Genomic DNA, 16707 nt, shown 5'->3' with positions numbered 1-16707 from the left:
TTTTGTCTCCCTCCCAATTTTCTCAGCTTCCCATATTATTTTTCTAAGAATATATTTTATTTCACATGATACATAGTAATTGTATGTGACATTTTAATACATGTGTATAATGTATAATGATCAGATTAATGATCTACCACTTAAGACATACCTCCTTTCTTTGTGTTGGGAACATTCAATATTTTATCTACTAGCTATTTTGAAATATTAATTGTCATGAGTGATAATTATCTCTCTGTGCTATATAATATTAGAAGTTTATTTTTCTTATAAACTGTACTTTAACCCATTAACTATCACTTCTCCATATCTCCCTCATCTATAGCCTTCCCTGGCTCTGGTAATAACTAACCTGTTGTGTTCTCTACTTTGTTGAGACAAATTTTTACCCTACCTGTAACTGAGAACTTTTGGTATTTATCATTCTGTATCTGACTTACTTCACTTAGCATAATGATCTCTAGTTCCATCCATGTTGTTGAAAATGAAAGATTTTATCTTTTCTTATAGCTGAATAGTATTCCATTGTGAATATGTACCACATTGTCTTTATCCATTTGTTAGTTGATGGGCACTTAGGTTGTTTTCATTTCTTGGTTACTGTGACAATGCTGCAATGGACTTTGGAGTATAGATGCCTCTCTGACATGATGATTTCATTTTCTCTGAATGAATAATGAGGAATGAGATTTCTGGATAATATGGATGTCTTATTTTTAATTTTTAAGGACCCTCCATACTGCTGTTTTTACTAATGGCTTTGCTAATTTACATTCCCATCAACAGTAAGCAAATGTTCCATTTTCTTCCCCTTCCTCACAAGTGCTTGTTATCTTTATAGTCTTTCTGATATTAGTCATTCTTGCTAGGATGAGGTGACAGCTCTTTGTGGTTTTGATTTGCCTTCTGTGATGATTGGTAACGTTGAACATTTTTTCATGTCCCTGTTGGCCATTTGTAAGTCTTCTTTTGAGAAATGTGTATTTTGTTTTTGTTTTTTTTTTGTTTGTTTGTTTTTGTCTTTTTTCCCCTCCCTCCCTCCCTCCCTCCTTCCCTCCCTCCCTCCCTTCCTTCCTTCCTTTCTTCTTTCTTTCTTTCTTTCTTTTTGCTATTGAGTTTGTGGAATTCCTTATATATATTCTGGATACAAACAACTTGATTCATTGCTAATATTTTCTCCCATTCTGTATGTTCTGTTTGTTGTCTCTGCACTTGAGAATTTTCTTTATAGTGCATAAACTTTTGAGTTTTATGCAATCACATTTTTGTATTTTTGCTTTTGTTTTCTGTGCTTTTAGGGGCCTGTACAAAAATCATTTTCCATTCCAGAGTCCTAAAACATTTATTGTATGTTTTCTTCTAGTAGTTTCTGTTTCACATCAGATACTAAAGTCGTTAATCCATTTTGAGTTGATCTTTGTATCTCCTGAAATGTAAGAGTCTAGTCTCATTCTTCTGTATGTGAATATCCAATTTCCCCAGCACCCATTTATTGAAAAGACTATAATTGGCTGTAGATGCATGGTTTACTTCTAGTCTCTCTTTTCCATTCATCTATGTGGCTATTCTAATGTCAATACAGTACCATTGTTATTTTTATTATTAAATCTTTGTATGTGTTGAAGTCAGGTAGCATAATGCCTCCTACTTTGTTCTTTATGCTCACATTGACTTTGGCTATTCATGAATTTTTGTGGTTCCACATAAATTTTAGGATTGTTTTTCTAATTCTGTGAAAAATATCATGATATTTTGATAGGAATTGCACTGATTTTTGTAATCTCTTTGGTTAGTATGGATATTTTAACAATGCTGATTCCAGTAATTTGTGAATATGGAATGTCTTTCTTTTTTGTGTGTCCTCTTCAATTTCTTTCATCAATATTTCATAATTTTTATTAAAGAGAGCTTTCACCTCTTCAGCTAAATTTATTCTTGGGTATTTTATTTCTGGATGTTTTGATTACTGTAACTTTGTTATATGTTTTGAAATAGTCAGGTTTTTTGCGGCTTGATCAAAAGACTTGACATGAACAATTTTAGAAGAGGAAAAGTTTATTTTGGAGCCCATGGTTTCAGAAGTCTCAGTTCATAAATAGCTGGCTCTGTTGCCCTGGGTCTGAGGTGGGGCAATACGTCACAGCAGAATGAAACAGCATAGGACATGGATGGCACCAGGAAGAAGAGAGAGATCCTTGATGATCAAGGACAAATATACTCCCCAAAGACATACCCCCAGGGACCCACCTCTTATAGCCACACCTTATCTGTCTATAGTTACCACCCAGTTAATCCCTGTCTGGAGATTAATGCTGTGATTAGGCCAAAACTTTCATAGCCAAATCATTTCACCCCTATGCTTTCTTGCATTGTGTCACATATGAGCTTTTGGGGGACACCTAAATCTAAAACATAACACTATTGCAATTGGGATTGCTTTTATGATTTCTATTTTGACTATACCACTTTAAAATCGTTGGGCCAACAGTGCCTAAGGATTCAAATTTTTCTATATCCTCATCAATACTTATTATTCCTTTCCTTCCTTAAAACATAATAGATAGGTATGGTTGAAGTCTCATTTTGAATTAGATTTGCATTTTCCTGATGATTAGTGAAATTGACTATCTTCTCATATTCCTTGTATCTTCTTCAGAGAAATGTTCTTTCAAGTCATTTGCCTGTTAATCTGATCATTTAAAAGGAGTTTTACTTATTGATCTATAGTAATTCTTTATGTAGTCTGAATATTATTCATTATCCCATGTATGGTTTACAAATATTTTCTCTAATTTCAAAGGTCTGCCTCACTTGGTTGATTGTTTCCTTTGTTTCACAGAAGGGTTTAAGTTTGATATAGTCCCAACTATTTTTGCTTTTGTTATCACAGATGAATGTCATGGAGCTTTCCCCCTAAGTTTTCTTTAGTCATTTTACTGTTTCATTCCTTATTTTTAGATCTTTAGTCCATTTTATGTTAATTAATTAATTTATTTTTAGTTGTCAATGGACCTTTATTGTATTTATTTATATTTGGTGCTGAGAATTGAATCCAGTGCCTCACACATGCTAGGCAAATGCTCTACCACTGAACTACAACCCAGTCCCCATTTTGTGTTAATTTTTAAAAGCAGGTATGAAATAGGGGTTCATCTTCATTCCTTTCATGTAGATATCCAGGTTCCCAACAGTATTTGGAAAAAAATAGACTATATTTTCACTATTGTGTGATCTTGGCATACTTAGAAAAGATAATTTCACTATACTCATGAGTGTTTATTTTTGGGATGTTTATTAAATTTCATTGGTCTTTATGTCTCTCTTTATGTCAGTACTGTGTTGTTTTGATTACTGTAGCTTTGTAATATATTTTGAAATCAGGTAGTATGTTTTCCAACTTTTTTTCTTGTCTGTTTTGTTTTGAGAGTTCATAAGAACTTTATGATTATTTTTCCTAGTTTTCACAAAATACGTTTGGAATTTTTAATAGGGATTGCATTGAATCTACAGATCACTTGGGTTATATGGACATTTTAAAATGTTAAGTCTTACAATACATGAACAGCATTTTTCCAGTTATTTGTGAATTCTTTAATTTCTTTCATAAATTCCTTGAAGTTTTCAGTTTGTAAGTCATTCACCTCTTTGATTCAGTTTATTCTTGAGTATTTTACTCTTTTTGATGCTATTATAAATGAGATTATTTTCTTTATTTCATTTTTGGATAGTTTTTAGTTTATAAAAACATTTGATTTTTGTATTAAACAACTTTGATGAATTTATTGGTTCTAACAGATTTTTTTTTGTGTGTGTGATATCTTTAGGGTTTTCAACATATAAAATCATATCATCTGTAAACAGAGATAATGTTACTTCTTTATTTCCAATTTTGATGTCTTTTGTTTCTTTTTATTCCCTAATTGCTTTAACTGGAACTTTAGTTCTATAACTGAAATCATAGGACTACCTGTTCTTATAGAAAAATATTATATTTTTTCACCATTTAAATATGTGAGCTGTGAGGTTTTCATGTATGACCTGAAATATGCTAAAGTAATTTCCTTCTATACCTAGCTTCTTGAATGTTTCTATTATGGAAGGATACTAAATTTTGTCAAATTAATTTTGTCAATTTTTTCTACATCCATTGAGATGGCCATGTAATTTATGTCCTTTGTTGTAATGGTGTGGTGTATTTTATTGATTGACTTTCAAATATTAAAATGTAATCATATATCAAGGGTTAATCTCACTTGGTGATAGTGCACAATTCTATGCTGATGAATTCACTTCACCTGCATTTTGTTAAGGATTCTTGCATCAGCATTCTTCAGGGATATTGATCTATACCTTGTATTTTGTTTTCTTTGTCCAGCTTTGTTTCAGAGTAATGGTATCTTTTTATAATTGAGCTTGTAAATGTCTCCTCCTATTCAATTTCTGGAGGAATTTTTGAAAAATCATCTTTAATTCTTTAAGTCTTTGATGTAGTTCTGTAGCGATGGCATTAGTTTTCAGATTTTTTTTTTCTCTAGAGAGATTAGACCAACACAATTTTAGGGCCTGGCAGTTGATGATCTCTACTGGGAGTCTGGATCTCATTGGCCTCTCAAAAATTCTACTTGTGGAGCCTGGATGGTGGTGCATACCTATAAACCCAGCAGCTTGGGAAGCTGAGGCAGGAGGATTAAGAGTTCTAATTAAATCCCATTACTGGTTATATATCTATTTGGATTTTCTATTTATTTATAATTCAGTCTTTGTAAGTTGTATACACCTAGGAATTTGTTTATTTTATCTAGGTTATCTAATTTGTTGGCATAGAATTGTTTATAGTACTCTCTTATGATTGTTTTATTTATTTTTGTAGTATTAGTTATACTTTCTCCTCTTCTGATTTGAGTCATCTCTTTTTTCTTGATTAATCCAGCAAAAATTTGCTAAATTTGTTGATGTTTTCAAAACACCATTTCTCAAATTTTTTTCTATTGTTTTTCCCTTCTATTTTTTCACTTATTTGTCTTTTAATCTAGTTACTTACTTTTTCTTCTGCTACTTTCAGTTTAGTTTGTTATTTTTCTGTTTCCTTGAGGAATGAAGTTAGTTTATTGATTTGAGATCCCTCTTGTTTTAAACATTTTTACTGTTATAATTCTTTCTTAGCACTCTTTTTGCTGCATCTCATGTTTTGCTTTCATTTTTGTTTTATATTTTCTAACTTTCATTTTGATTTCAAGATTGTGTTAAGTTTCACATATTTGTGAATTTTCTACTTTCCTAAAGTTATTGATTTTTAATCCATTCCAACATGATCAGAAAAGATAGATGGTGTGATTTCATTTAAAAATTTGTTCTGACTTGCTTGTGGCCTAATCTGATTCATTTTCCTAGGGAAATGTTCTGTGTTATACTTGAGAAAAATGTATATCTGCTTGAGTTGGGCTTTGTGTTTTATATATGTCTATTAAGTTGCCTATGGTCTTTTTTAGTCCTGTTTTCTTATTGGTATACTTTCTGATTGTTCTATCCACTACTCTTGTATTATCTATTTTTCTCTTCAATTCTTCATAAATTTGGGTTCTTTCACTAGTTAGGGTATATAAATTTATAAGTGTATATCTTCCTGCTGCATTGACTCCTATGTCAGACCCCCATACCTGTAGGTTCCATGTTAATGGATGAAACCAGTATATATCAAAAATACTTGCTTTTCTTTCTTCTTGGGTTAATGCCGCAGTCTGGCTGGGCACAATTCAGGAGCCACTTGTCAAAAGAAACTAACTTTATTTTTAGAATTACAAACGCCAAGCAAAACAACTCCTCAGGAAAAAAAAAAAAAACCCTCAGAGCCCAACTGCCACCACCGGCTTCCACAAGCCTCTCCCCACACAAGCCTCACCACCTCCCACAATCCTCCTGCTCTTGGGGCCGATTAGCTGGGTCGCGTGGGTGGAGCCAAAGAAGTCCCCCAGTGAGCAGCTCCGTGGTCTGAAAGGGCAGGGAAACAGCCCAATGAGCAGCTCCGTGGAGGAGCCAATCAGCTAGATGTTGCTGGGGCCGCTGTGAGCCAATCATCAGCGGGCAGCTGGAAGTTTGCTGGCAGCTGGAAGTTTGCTGGGGCCCCTTTGGCTGTGGCTCTCAACATTCCTGCTGCATTGACTCCTATGTCAGACCCCCATACCTGTAGGTTCCATGTTAATGGATGAAACCAGTATATATCAAAAATACTTGCTTTTCTTTCTTCTTGGGTTATGGAGGGAGTGGGGGCCAGGCACAAGGGCTGGGTGTTGTTGACCTTTTCTTCTTTTTGTGTGGCTCACTGATCTGCCAGTTGGAAGGGCCTAAGACTGAGACTTGTTGAAATAACTCTAAGCTTCCCTTCTCACCACTATAAGGTAGGATGGAATGAGAAAAACTGTCAGTTGGAGTTTTGTCTGCACAAAGCTGACTGATGCACTACCAGGGTGGGGCTGCTGCAGAGTTCTATGGGAGGATTCCATAGGCTGGGGCTTGGGTGGTAATCAGGCTTTGTCGGGTGGTGTCTGCCCTAGAGAGATTAGACCAACACAATTTTAGGGCCTGGCAGTTGATGATCTCCACTGGGAGTCTGGATCTCATTGGTCTCTCAAAAATTCTACTTGTGGAGCCTGGATGGTGGTGCATACCTATAAACCCAGCAGCTTGGGAAGCTGAGGCAGGAGGATTAAGAGTTAAAAGCTCGCCTCAGCAAAAGCTAAGCAACACAGTGAGACCCTGTCTCTAAATAAAATACATAATAGGGCTGGGGATATGGCTCAATGGTGAAGTGCCCCTGAGTTCGATTTCCAGTACCCACCACCCCAAAGAAAGAATTCTACTTGTGGGCAGGGAAGCCAATCCTTCACACACTCTATTGTCTATGAACTCAGTCTTCTTAGGCTTAGTCCCTGAGTGTATTCACACCTGCCTGTTCAGATTCCTGATGAGCTTCAGCTGTTCACATGAGCTTCCAGACTCAAAGGAAAAGTGAGTTGGGCTCCTCTGTTTTTCTGACTTGAATTCCATTGAGTACATTATTCGCTGTGATTGTTTCACTTACGTTCTCCTAGGTATGCTCTAAGTCTCATGGTAGGTGTGTTCACTAGGACAGTATGGCTGTATTTGCCATGCTCTCCTGGCTCATGAAACTGCCGCATGGCTTCCTCAAGATGGCTCCCTCTTCAGTTGTCTGTAGCCAGTTGATAAAAACAGAGCACCTACCTATCTTCCTTCCCTCCCTCCCTTCCTTCCTTCCTTCCTTCCTTCCTTTCTTCCTTCTTAATTCTAATCAGTTATACATGACAGTAGAAATCTCTTCAATTCACTGTACACAAATAGAGCAGAATTTTTCACTTCTCTGGTTGTGCATGAAGTAGAGTTATACCATTCATGCAATCATACATATACCTAGGGTAATGATATCTGTCTCATTCCACCATCTTTCCTACCCCTTCCCTTTGCCTCATCCAAAATTCCTCTGCTTATCCCATATAACCACCCCCATACGGATTAGCATCCACATATCAGAGAAAACATTTGTCCCCTAGTTTTTTGAGATTGACTTATTTTGCTTAGCATGATATTCTCCAGCTCCATCCATTTACCTACAAATGCTATAATTTTATTCTACTTTAATGCTAAGTAAAATTCCGTTGTGTATATGTACTACAGTTTCTTTATCCACTCATCTATTAAAGGGCATCTAGGTTGCTTCCACAGTTTAGCTATTGTGAATTGTGCTGCTATAAACATTGAAGTGGCTGTATTATTGTAGTATGCTGTTTTTAAGTCTTTAAGGTATAGCCCAAGGAGTGGGATAGCCGGGTCAAATGGTGGTTCCATTCCAAGTTTTCTAAGTAATCTCCATACTGTTTTCCATATTGGTTGCACCAATTTGCAGTCCCACCAACAATATGTTAGTGTGCTTTTCCTCCACATCCTAGCCAAAACTTATTGTTGCTTGTGTTCTTTATAACTGCTATTCTAATTGAAGTGACATAAAATCTTAGAGTAGTTTTGATTTGCATATCTCTATTTACTAGAGATGTTGAACATTTTTTTCATATATTTGTTGATTGATTGTATTTCTTCTGAGAAGCATCTGTTCAGATCCTTAGCCCATTTATTGATTGGGTTATTTGTTTTTTGGTGTTAAGTTTTTGAGTTCTTTATATATCCTGGAGATTAGTGCTCTGATGTGCATTTGGCAAAATTTGCTCCCAAAATGTAAGCTCTCTCTTCACATCATTGATTGTTTCTTTGCTGAGAAGCTTTTCAGTTTTAATCCATCCCATTTATTGATTCTTAATTTTATTTCTTGTGCTTTAGGAGTCTTGTGAAGGATGTCAGGGCCTGATCTGACATGATGACATTTGGGCCTACTTTTTATTCTATTAGGGTCTCCCTTTTGGAGATTCTGGGGACCTTTGAAAACTTTTTTTGGAAGCTATGACTATTCCAGTCTTATGCATGCTATTTCCCAATTAGAGAGATTTGCCAGTAATTTCCTTTTAAGAACTCTTAATCTCTTGTTTCCTCTGATATTTGTATATAGTACCATAGGTTCTCTAGTGCTACAGTAAGTAGCAAGGTGCTTTTCAACCCTTTATTTTAGTGGCTCCAAGTGCCTAAAGTATTTAGTTTTCTTATAAGCTCTCCAAATCAGGTGAGACAGAAAGCAGTTTCTTGGGAAACTTCCCCCAAAGCTAGAATATCAAATCATATTCTAGGTTTTTCCTTCTCTTCCAAGGGAGAGGTTATGGGTTGGATATATTCTTTCAATTACACAAAAGCCCTGAATTATCTGCAACACTGTAGGCCATCTAAACTTTTCTGATTCTTTTAGTGCTATAAACCATGTAGCACAGAAACTAATCCCTTAAATTGCCTTCAATCCTTTATTCTTCTCTTTTTCCCTGGGGAGAAGTTCTGAGCCAAGTGGACCTGTGCTGGCTTGTAGAATGGGCAGTAATGAAAAAAAAAAAAAAAAAAGGGCTCATCTTATCTTTTTTACTGTAGCTGTACGTGGCTTTGCATTCACCAGGGATACTGCATGTTTTTAACTGCTTTCTATAATTGTTACAAAAGAATTTGGATTCTCTATTGTTAATTCAGTGGAAAGAGGGCTGAAAGTTCTTATCCCACCGTCTTATCAATGTCATTTCCGTTATAATGAAGTTTTACATTTTAAGTTTGTGTGAGTTTCTACAAAATATATAATTATTAAAGTTAGAATTTATACTATAATAGGAGGAAATAACACTGATACAGCCCATAGTTTTATTTAAAAATGGTTTTATATTTAGTTCTATACAGGTACAATTTATTTAGAATTTTTTCTAATATGATTATTTTAACTCTGAGTTTGAACTTTCATATAATTAATAGTCAAAAGTTATCCATTGGTAGAATATCAGTGTCAAAACCTAGAGTATCTAGGTGATAGAATGAAAAATATGACCATTATACAAATGTGAAAGAGCAAATATTCATTGATTAGAGGGAAAAAGTTCTTGATTTAAGATTTAAAAGTAGATTATTAGGATTAGTTAAAATTGCTAGAGTTCAACTCCTATTGGAATTTTGTTTAAGAGAATGAGGGATATATATATATCTTTTTGCCTGTGAATTAAAAATATAATACTAATGCTGTAGAACATAGATTTATATATACACACATTTATGTATTCATATATTGAGAATATAGATGTTGTATAATATGTTGTAGTAGGAAAAGGGGAAAGAAGGTGGCTATAAAAGTCTAAAGATGCAGGAAACCTTAGGCTATCTATTATTTCAAAATGTAAGTATTTAAATATTTAGAATGTTGCTGGAAAAATTTTAAAGTGCTGGTTTTAACACTACATTTTAGTTTCACCTTATGTCTTGATATGTGCATATGGAAATTATAAAATTAGAATATTTTTTCTTTATTTCAAGGTCATTAAAAGATTTATGGAGCAGAGGGTATATTGTGATATTTAGAGTGGATCCCGGGGGGGTGGGGGTACAGAGCAAGAGGATTTTCTGTATGTTTAAGAAAGTTACATTTTAGAATAGAATTTAGAATAGAAATGATCAGAATAATGCCATTATTGTTACCTATGATTATTAAGTAAATGTTGGATCCAGTTTTTGAAATACCCACGAAATATAGATATTATGAGTTATAAATTTTGCTCTGTTAAGGAGTAATTTACTTTTCTTCAGGTATTTCTAGTATTTTAAAAAATTTTTATTTCTAAGTTAATTATGACTTTATTCTATGCATATGGAGTAGATTATCAAGTTATGAAAAAAGATCCTGCAATATAAGCTATACAAGATGATATATTATGATTAAGAAGATAGTATGACAACTTTCTTAATATTTTACCTCATTCTCTTAAGAAGGTTTTATCTATGAATTAAAACAATTCTATACAAATGCAGTAGAACAGATTTATTTTAAAAAGAAATAATAATATTGGGAAATTTTTATAGATGCAAGAATATATTAAATTTAAGTCCATTGAGATATAAGAACTAGAATTTTTGTATTCCATCATGACGATGACATTTTTAAATTAATGTTTTAATTTGTTATACGTAACAGTAGAATACATTTATGCACTTTGATATATCATAAATAGGTGGGATATAATTTCTCATTTTTCTGAGTTAACATGTTGATATATCATAAATAGATGGGATATAATTTCTCATTTTTCTGAGTGAACATGTTGTAGAATCACTTTGGTCATGCAGTCACATATATACATAAAGTAATAATGTCTGTTTCATTCTACTATCTTTCATATCCCCTATCCGCTTCCCTCCCCTCCCTTCACTTCCCTCTATCTAATCTAAGATAATGCTATTCATTTTTTTAAAAAAGTGGTTTATTGAGGTATAATTTACATGCCATATAATTCACCCTTTGTAAGCATGTAATTCAATGATCTATAGTATATAAGGTCACACAACAAACCAGGTCACAATAAACCAGTTTTGGAATTTTTTATTACACTATATTGTTTTCCAAAGGCCATTTGCAGTCAATTCTTATTTTCTCTGCTTTTCACTATAAATTTGCTCTTTTTGGATTTTTTTTAATGAATGGAATCCTACATACATAATCTTTGTGTGACTTCTTTGATTTAGCATAAAATTTTTCAGGTTCTCTAATATAATGGATCCAAAGTCCATATTTCATTAATTTTTTTCCTCAGTAATATTCCATTTATGGATATACTATGTTTTATTTATCTACTGACTGGTTGTTTGGATTTTGGATTGTTTTCAGTCTGGGGCTTCTATGAATAATATTGAAATGTATATTTGTCTAGCAGTATCTGTGTGGACACATTTGTATTTTCTTTTTTTAAATATTTTTTAGTTGTCAATGGACCTTTATTTTATTTATTTATATGTGATGCTGAGAATCAAACCCAGTGCCTCACACATGCTGGGCAAGCACTTTGCCACTGAGCCACAACCCCAGCCCACAATTGTATTTTCTTGCCTAATTGTTGTAAGACTTTTGGTATAATGTTGAATAAAAGAATTGATAGTGGGAATTCTTGTCTTTTTCTTGGCATTGAAGGAAAAACATTCCACTTTTTACTGTAAATATGATGTTAGGTGTGAGTTTTTCATATATGATCTTTATCTTGTTGAGATGCATTCCTTTTATATCTAATTTCTTGAGATTTTTAATCATAAAAGGATAATACATTTTGTGAAATGCTTTTTCTGCATTTATTGAGACAATCAGAAAATCTTTGTCTTCCATTAATGAAGTGTAAAAGATTTTTATATTTGCATATGTTAAACCACCCTTAACTTTTTGAGAAAATCCCGTTTGATCATGGTGAATAATTTTTTAAATTTGCTATTGAATTCACTTTAGTTGTGCTTTGTTGAGGATTTTTGCCCCATGTTTATCAGGGATATTGGCTTATACTTTTCTTGCAGTGTCCTTATCCTTTATTAGAATAATACTGGCCTTATAAAATATAATTTTCCCTCAATTCACTTCTTTTTGCAATTTTGAGAAGGATTGGCATTATTTATTATTTGAATATTTAATGAAATTCATCAGTGAAATAATAAGGTCTTGGGCCTTATTCATGGGTGATTTTTTTTTGTTAATGAGTCAGTCTCCTTACTTGTATTGGTCTGTTCAGATTTTCTATCTCTTCTCAGTTTTGTCTTGGTATGTAATCCAATTAATTGGCAGATACTTGTACACAGTAGTTCCTTATGATCTTTGTATTTCTGTGACATAAATTGTAACGTATATATTCTCTTTAGTTATTGACTTTATGTGAGTTTCATCTTTTTTTCCTTAGTCTGGCTGAAGCTTACCATGAATGAATAAAAATTTCTGTTGCTCCATATCCTTGATTGCATATGGTGTGTTGATGTTCTGAATTTTGGCTATTGTGATATGTGTGCAGAGGTATTTCAATGTTTTAATTTGCATTTCTTAATGGTGTGGGATATGTAACATCTTTCCATGTGCCTCCTTGTCATCTATATATCTTCTTAAGCCCATTTTAAAATTGTTGTTCATTTTTTAATGTTGAATGTCAAGTATTTCTTTGTATTCTTCAGATAACTAATTTATTCAAAATGTCTTCTTATATTATTTTATCTCAGTCTTTTGCTTTTTTTTTCTCATTCTATTCACAGTGTCTTCTTTCCTTCCTTTTGATAGTTTGATATTTATTGTTAAACTGTGTTTGTCTGTACATAATTGCCTCTCCCTCCACTGGCCACCAACTGGTCTCCCAGGAGGAAAAGGAAGCAAAGATGGCTCTAAATGACTTTTAGCTGCCACTTTGGGTCTTATAAAATGAGACCAGTGTGTTCTACCTTCCCCCATGAAGCAAAAACTCTAATTTCCAGTCAGACTTCATAAGAAGACAGCAGGCTCCATTCCTTGGGACTCAAGGTGAGGCTGAACATCATGACGGAGTATTTGGTAGAGGGAAGCAGCTTCATAGTAGAAGGCAAACCCAACGCCATAGTTATTTTTTTCCTCCAGTTACTCTGATAAATTTAGATAGCACTATTGAAATAACAGCAATGCTGGCTGCTAGAATGTTATGGTTAGGATCTTGAATGTCCTCCAAATGCTCATGTTTTGAAGGCTTGGTTCCCAGTGCAGCAATGTTCAGAGACAGGTCTTCTGGGAAGTGATTGGATTATAAGGACTCTGACCTCATCAGTAATCCACTGATGAATGAATAATTTGATGGCATTATTGGGAGATGGTGGAAACTCTAGGAAGTAGAGCCTAGTTGGAGGAAGTTTATTGAGGGTCTGCCTTGGAAGTGGCTTGTCCCTGGTCCTTTCCTCTCTTTCTCTGTTGCTTAGCTGCCATGAGGTTAGCACACCCTTCTATCTTGATAATCTTGCCTTGCCTCAAACCAAAATTAATGGCCCAGCTGAAACCTCTAACATGGAGATCCAAAATGAATCTTTCTTCATTTAAGTTGGTTTTGATAGGTATTTTGTCCCAGTGATGAAAAGCTGCTGCAAACATGAGGTTAATATGTTGACTGTGCAGTTTATGAGGGCTTTCTCAATGGTAGAACTTCTTGTTAGGGTTGTTAGCTTGGTCAATGAGTAACTGATTTGGGGTGAACTGTTTCCCATAGGCAGCCTAATACTATTTGAGCCAGTCTATTACCTTCTTAGTATTATACAGATTCACAAAGCAGAAGTGCTCTCCAAAGCAAGCGGAGAAGCCAAGAGCAAAGACTGTTCCAGTGTCTCCTGCGGCACTTGCAGCCAAGATGCTTACATTCCCAAATCTTTTTACTGGGTGGTGATGTATCTCTTTGTCAGAGGAAACCTTAGACTTAGGAGAAAACCTCAGATTTACCAAAATACTGACTATGTCTGAATTCAAAGCTTATTCTTTGAATGCTTCTTGGTTTAGTCAGCTTTTTCACTGCTGTGACTAAAAGGCCCAATCAGTGCATTTGTAGAGGAGAAAAGGTTTATTCAGCGTCTCAGTTTCAGAGGTCTCCATCCATAGACAGCAGGCTCCATTCCTTGGGACTCAAGGTGAGGCTGAACATCATGGTGGAGTGTTTGGCAGAGGGAAGCAGCTCACGTGGTGATCAGAAAGCAGAGAGAGGTCTCCTTCTACTTGCCAGATACAAATATATTCCCCAATGCCACATCCCAATTCCCACCTCCTCAGCTATAATCTACCACTTTAGTTAGCACTCAGTTAATTCCTATCAGGGGATTAATTCACTGATTGGTTTAAAATTCTCACAACCCAATTGTTTCTCCTCTGAACCTTCTTGCATTGTCTCACATGTGAGCTTTTGGGGGGAAACCTTACATGCAAACCATAACACTTCTGATCAAAGTAAAAACCCTTTCCAGACCCATGAACAGCATCTGTTTCAGCAGTTCCAGGCTTCTACCTCCTAAATGCTCTCTATAGGTCTTTCTTAGATCTTCTGCCACATGTTTTACTACATCCACTGTAACTTCATTTGCCAGTGTAGCAGCACCCATAGAAAAGCCAAAGATTCCCTCAGGGAATCTAGCTTTCTGGAGGATTCATATGACTTCAGACATCATGGGTGCAAGGCACTTGGTGGTATAGAAACCAGGTCCATCTTTAACCATAGTGATGATCTTCCTCTACCTGTTACACCTGAAGCAATTGTATCCTTGGATGTCTTTTTACTTATGATCTCAAATAGCTGTGTCTTGTCCATAGGAGAGAAGTTATAAAGTCACTCTCTCAAGTCTTTTGCCAACAGCAGCAATTTTGGCAGCAATTTGATTAGAAAAACAGTGATCTGGGATTCCTACTGTTACTTCCTTCAGTACTCTGTGCTTAAGACTAAGGTCCTCAAAAATATCTTAAATCACCATGTTGGCCTTTTCAAAACTCTGGTAATTAAGTTGCCTAGCCAAGTTGCTGAAAATAGAATTTCTTTCTAATAATATTAGAACTTCCTTATTTATTTTATCAGACAATATTTTTGAATACTTGCTATTCTTGGCCCTTCCCAGCCTGTAGCATCTTTTAAATGCAGTCTTCAGTCCTTTATTTAGGTGATGCTACCTCCCTGTCAGCCCTCCACCAAGAGTAGCTAGGTGCTTAATATTCTTCTACAGAGATCCAAATTTATTTTTCTTGAACAAGACCTAACTATGATTGTAATGGTTAATTTGAATTGTCAACTTGGTTGGATTAAGAGATGCTGATGATTAAAAGGTTCTGGGTGTATCAATGAGGGTGTGTCAAGGAATGATTAGCATGTGGGATAGCCCACTGGAGACCCTCCCTAAGCGTGCGCAGCACAGTCCAATAGGATGATGGCTTGGATGGAATAAAAGTTGGAAGAACAAGGAAGCAACAGCAGATGAAAGCTCAATTCTTCTTAAATGGGTTCTTGATTGCCGCTGCGATCAACTGAGGATATGAACTCTTGATTCTTAGTCTTTCAAAGCAGAATTTGCCAGTGATTCTTGAGAAACCTTTGGTCTTAGACTAGGGTAGCACCTTTGATCCCTCTTGTTCTGGGGCTTCAGCCTCTTGAACTGTGCAGCTACTGGTTCTTTTAGCTCTCCAGCCTACAGGTGGCTATTAGGGACTATTCAGATTCTGGTTGCTTAAGCTAACCTAATGAAAACCCCTTTTATAATTATACTTCCTGTTGATTCTGTTCCTCTAGAGAATCCTGACTAATACAATGATAGTCCTATAAAGGCCTTTAATCTTTGGTCATTGCAAGCTCTTCAAATTTGAGAATTGATGAGATAACCAGCATCATTCCCTTGACTGGATCTAGTCTTTATCACATACTTTATTTTCAGAGGTGCTGGATAATGACCTTCAGTTTGCTTTCACACTTTTTCTTCCACCTTTTTGTTTCCTGACAAATGGAATATTCATGGTGTATGATGTCAATTTTTTCATCAATATTTTATGTCTTTGGAGAGATCTTATCTGCTAGTCCTTTGGAAAACTAACTGTAGCTTTTTCTAAGTATCCAAATATTTGTGACTCTGGAGATTTTCATCTTGGTCTTGGGGATTCCACCAATTGGTCAACCAGTTCCATTTTCTTTGTACTAATGTTTCTAATAATGAGCATCATGTCAAAAGCAGTGGGCACAACTGATATTTTGGATAACATTTGTGTGCCTTCTGCTGCTGGTAAGGTATTTACTAATGCTTCATGACAACTAATAGTATTTTTATATCTTTTGTTGCTGTTCTGTAGTGGCATAAAATGGCAAGTTCAAGACTTCCTTCTAAGCACAATCCACTGATGACAGCACAGGAAACTTTGTGAACTTTGCAAGTCTATCTGTGCCTCCTTTCTCTCTCTCTCTCTCTCTCTCTCTCTCTCTCTCTCTCTCTCTCTCTCTTTCTTTCCCTCTCTCTCTCTTTCTTACAATCATGGTATGGGGATCAAACCCAGGGCATCATGTATGCCAGGCAAGCAGTCTACCGTTGAGCCACGTCCCTAGCCCAAGTTTCTCCAGCATTCTCTGTCCTCCCTGTGTATTTATGTTACTTCCTGAGGGGCCTTATAGACTGCTAACAGGTTGATTTCAGCTGTAAACAAAGCAACCTGGCTCTGATAAGGATGACACTTCTGATTTAGTCAGTGGTTCAGATTTTGTTCATTACTTCTGCAAATTCGTATAGTGGTTCTTTATT

At 35.2% G+C, this 16707-nt stretch overlaps 1 protein-coding gene and 2 pseudogenes across 4 annotated transcripts in view; 1 reads left to right on the top strand and 2 right to left on the bottom strand.

Annotated features, from left to right (window-relative positions):
* LOC144365869 (uncharacterized) overlaps positions 1–16707 on the top strand; it is a 546961-nt gene that overhangs the window by 153781 nt on the left and 376473 nt on the right. The gene's annotated exons all lie outside the window — the stretch shown is intronic.
* Positions 13676–15177, bottom strand: LOC101957092 (trifunctional enzyme subunit alpha, mitochondrial pseudogene; annotated as a pseudogene).
* LOC144364722 (trifunctional enzyme subunit alpha, mitochondrial pseudogene) overlaps positions 15778–16707 on the bottom strand; it is a 114262-nt pseudogene continuing 113332 nt past the window's right edge.

The sequence above is a fragment of the Ictidomys tridecemlineatus genome, chromosome 8, assembly GCF_052094955.1.
Source record: "Ictidomys tridecemlineatus isolate mIctTri1 chromosome 8, mIctTri1.hap1, whole genome shotgun sequence".
Lineage (NCBI taxonomy): Eukaryota > Metazoa > Chordata > Mammalia > Rodentia > Sciuridae > Ictidomys > Ictidomys tridecemlineatus.
This window is presented reverse-complemented; position numbering and strand designations above follow the sequence as displayed.